The following is a 4,934-nucleotide window of genomic DNA, read 5'->3' on the forward strand; positions in this document are numbered from 1 at the left end:
TAATGATATATGCTAGTCTACCTGCACTGTATTATAATGATATATGCTGGTCTACCTGCACTGTATTATAATGATATATGCTAGTCTACCTGCACTGTATTATAATGATATATGCTAGTCTACTGTATTATAATGATATATGACTGCACCTGCAGAGTGTATTATAATGATATATGCTAGTCTACCTGCACTGTATTATAATGATATATGCTAGTCTACCTGCACTGTATTATAATGATATATGCTAGTCTACCTGCACTGTATTATAATGATATATGCTAGTCTACCTGCACTGTATTATAATGATATATGCTAGTCTACCTGCACTGTATTATAATGATATATGCTAGTCTACCTGCACTGTATTATAATGATATATGCTGGTCTACCTGCACTGTATTATAATGATATATGCTAGTCTACCTGCACTGTATTATAATGATATATGCTAGTCTACCTGCACTGTATTATAATGATATATGCTGGTCTACCTGCACTGTATTATAATGATATATGCTAGTCTACCTGCACTGTATTATAATGATATATGCTAGTCTACCTGCACTGTATTATAATGATATATGCTGGTCTACCTGCACTGTATTATAATGATATATGCTGGTCTACCTGCACTGTATTATAATGATATATGCTAGTCTACCTGCACTGTATTATTATATATGCTAGTCTACCTGCACTGTATTATAATGATATATGCTAGTCTACCTGCACTGTATTATAATGATATATGCTAGTCTACCTGCACTGTATTATAATGATATATGCTAGTCTACCTGCACTGTATTATAATGATATATGCTAGTCTACCTGCACTGTATTATAATGATATATGCTAGTCTACCTGCACTGTATTATAATGATATATGCTAGTCTACCTGCACTGTATTATAATGATATATGCTAGTCTTCCTGCACTGTATTATAATGATATATGCTGGTCTACCTGCACTGTATTATAATGATATATGCTAGTCTACCTGCACTGTATTATAATGATATATGCTAGTCTACCTGCACTGTATTATAATGATATATGCTAGTCTACCTGCACTGTATTATAATGATATATGCTAGTCTACCTGCACTGTATTATAATGATATATGCTAGTCTACCTGCACTGTATTATAATGATATATGCTAGTCTACCTGCACTGTATTATAATGATATATGCTAGTCTACCTGCACTGTATTATAATGATATATGCTAGTCTACCTGCACTGTATTATAATGATATATGCTGGTCTACCTGCACTGTATTATAATGATATATGCTAGTCTACCTGCACTGTATTATAATGATATGCTAGTCTATGCTAGTCTACCTGCACTGTATTATAATGATATATGCTAGTCTACCTGCACTTTATTATAATGATATATGCTAGTCTACCTGCACTGTATTATAATGATATATGCTAGTCTACCTGCACTGTATTATAATGATATATGCTAGTCTACCTGCACTGTATTATAATGATATATGCTAGTCTACCTGCACTGTATTATAATGATATATGCTAGTCTACCTGCACTGTATTATAATGATATATGCTGGTCTACCTGCACTGTATTATAATGATATATGCTAGTCTACCTGCACTGTATTATAATGATATATGCTAGTCTACCTGCACTGTATTATAATGATATATGCTAGTCTACCTGCACTGTATTATAATGATATATGCTAGTCTACCTGCACTGTATTATAATGATATATGCTAGTCTACCTGCACTGTATTATAATGATATATGCTAGTCTACCTGCACTGTATTATAATGATATATGCTAGTCTACCTGCACTGTATTATAATGATATATGCTAGTCTACCTGCACTGTATTATAATGATATATGCTAGTCTACCTGCACTGTATTATAATGATATATGCTAGTCTACCTGCACTGTATTATAATGATATATGCTAGTCTACCTGCACTGTATTATAATGATATATGCTGGTCTACCTGCACTGTATTATAATGATATATGCTAGTCTACCTGCACTGTATTATAATGATATATGCTAGTCTACCTGCACTGTATTATAATGATATATGCTAGTCTACCTGTATTATAATGATATATGCTAGTCTACCTGCACTGTATTATAATGATATATGCTGGTCTACCTGCACTGTATTATAATGATATATGCTAGTCTACCTGCACTGTATTATAATGATATATGCTAGTCTACCTGCACTGTATTATAGTCTACCTGCACTGTATTATAATGATATATGCTGGTCTACCTGCACTGTATTATAATGATATATGCTGGTCTACCTGCACTGTATTATAATGATATATGCTAGTCTACCTGCACTGTATTATAATGATATATGCTAGTCTACCTGCACTGTATTATAATGATATATGCTGGTCTACCTGTATTATAATGATATATGCTAGTCTTCCTGTATTATAATGATATATGCTAGTCTACCTGCACTGTATTATAATGATATATGCTGGTCTACCTGCACTGTATTATAATGATATATGCTGGTCTACCTGCACTGTATTATAATGATATATGCTGGTCTACCTGCACTGTATTATAATGATATATGCTGGTCTACCTGCACTGTATTATAATGATATATGCTAGTCTACCTGCACTGTATTATAATGATATATGCTAGTCTACCTGCACTGTATTATAATGATATATGCTAGATATATGCTAGTCTACCTGCACTGTATTATAATGATATATGCTGGTCTACCTGCACTGTATTATAATGATATATGCTAGTCTACCTGCACTGTATTATAATGATATATGCTAGTCTACCTGCACTGTATTATAATGATATATGCTAGTCTACCTGCACTGTATTATAATGATATATGCTAGTCTACCTGCACTGTATTATAATGATATATGCTAGTCTACCTGCACTGTATTATAATGATATATGCTGGTCTACCTGCACTGTATTATAATGATATATGCTAGTCTACCTGCACTGTATTATAATGATATATGCTAGTCTACCTGCACTGTATTATAATGATATATGCTAGTCTACCTGCACTGTATTATAATGATATATGCTGGTCTACCTGCACTGTATTATAATGATATATGCTAGTCTACCTGCACTGTATTATAATGATATATGCTAGTCTACCTGCACTGTATTATAATGATATATGCTGGTCTACCTGCACTGTATTATAATGATATATGCTAGTCTACCTGCACTGTATTATAATGATATATGCTAGTCTACCTGCACTGTATTATAATGATATATGCTAGTCTACCTGCACTGTATTATATATGTCTACCTGCACTGTATTATAATGATATATGCTAGTCTACCTGCACTGTATTATAATGATATATGCTAGTCTACCTGCACTGTATTATAATGATATATGCTAGTCTACCTGCACTGTATTATAATGATATATGCTAGTCTACCTGCACTGTATTATAATGATATATGCTAGTCTACCTGCACTGTATTATAATGATATATGCTGGTCTACCTGCACTGTATTATAATGATATATGCTAGTCTACCTGCACTGTATTATAATGATATATGCTAGTCTACCTGCACTGTATTATAATGATATATGCTAGTCTACCTGCACTGTATTATAATGATATATGCTAGTCTACCTGCACTGTATTATAATGATATATGCTAGTCTACCTGCACTGTATTATAATGATATATGCTAGTCTACCTGCACTGTATTATAATGATATATGCTGGTCTACCTGCACTGTATTATAATGATATATGCTAGTCTACCTGCACTGTATTATAATGATATATGCTAGTCTACCTGCACTGTATTATAATGATATATGCTAGTCTACCTGCACTGTATTATAATGATATATGCTGGTCTACCTGCACTGTATTATAATGATATATGCTGGTCTACCTGCACTGTATTATAATGATATATGCTGGTCTACCTGTATTATAATGATATATGCTAGTCTACCTGTATTATAATGATATATGCTAGTCTACCTGCACTGTATTATAATGATATATGCTGGTCTACCTGTATTATAATGATATATGCTAGTCTACCTGTATTATAATGATATATGCTAGTCTACCTGCACTGTATTATAATGATATATGCTGGTCTACCTGTATTATAATGATATATGCTAGTCTACCTGTATTATAATGATATATGCTAGTCTACCTGCACTGTATTATAATGATATATGCTAGTCTACCTGCACTGTATTATAATGATATATGCTAGTCTACCTGCACTGTATTATAATTATATATGCTGGTCTACCTGCACTGTATTATAATGATATATGCTGGTCCACCTGCACTGTATTATAATGATATATGCTAGTCTACCTGCACTGTATTATAATGATATATGCTAGTCTACCTGCACTGTATTATAATGATATATGCTAGTCTACCTGCACTGTATTATAATGATATATGCTAGTCTACCTGCACTGTATTATAATGATATATGCTGGTCTACCTGCACTGTATTATAATGATATATGCTGGTCTACCTGCACTGTATTATAATGATATATGCTGGTCTACCTGCACTGTATTATAATGATATATGCTGGTCTACCTGCACTGTATCTGCCTGTTGAATACAGCACACATTTCCAGACCAGTCGAGACACGTTTGCTAATTAAAGCAACAGTTTTTGCGACAGGACTATCCGTAGAGGTGGAAATGCCATGGAAACACACAATTTCTATTCGTGACATACGAAATGTAAGAACACAAATAAATGTTACGTGTTCTATGTCATCGAACACGTTTTATCCTCAACAGGTCTGTTGGCTGAGATCAATCCACTGGTAGGTAAATGTACATATTCAATTGCTATATTTTTTGTGTGTGAATATTTTAATGAAAATCTATTGTCAATTTTACG

At 33.1% G+C, this 4,934-nt stretch overlaps 1 long non-coding RNA gene across 2 annotated transcripts; it reads right to left on the bottom strand.

Moving 5' to 3' along the window:
- Positions 1 to 2,450: 2,450 nt before the first annotated feature.
- On the bottom strand, positions 2,451 to 4,557 carry LOC127925782 (uncharacterized). Of its 2 annotated transcripts, none has more exons than XR_008122189.1 (3): positions 4,452 to 4,557; positions 4,030 to 4,092; positions 2,451 to 2,542 (listed from the first exon to the last, which is right to left on the bottom strand). It is a non-coding gene; the product is annotated as an uncharacterized LOC127925782 (long non-coding RNA). The 2 variants fall into 2 exon arrangements; XR_008122190.1 differs by lacking the exon at positions 4,030 to 4,092 and adding an exon at positions 4,122 to 4,184.
- Between the last annotated feature and the right edge of the window lie 377 nt (positions 4,558 to 4,934).

Source organism: Oncorhynchus keta, unplaced genomic scaffold (genome assembly GCF_023373465.1).
Source record: "Oncorhynchus keta strain PuntledgeMale-10-30-2019 unplaced genomic scaffold, Oket_V2 Un_contig_624_pilon_pilon, whole genome shotgun sequence".
Classification (NCBI taxonomy): Eukaryota; Metazoa; Chordata; class Actinopteri; order Salmoniformes; family Salmonidae; genus Oncorhynchus; species Oncorhynchus keta.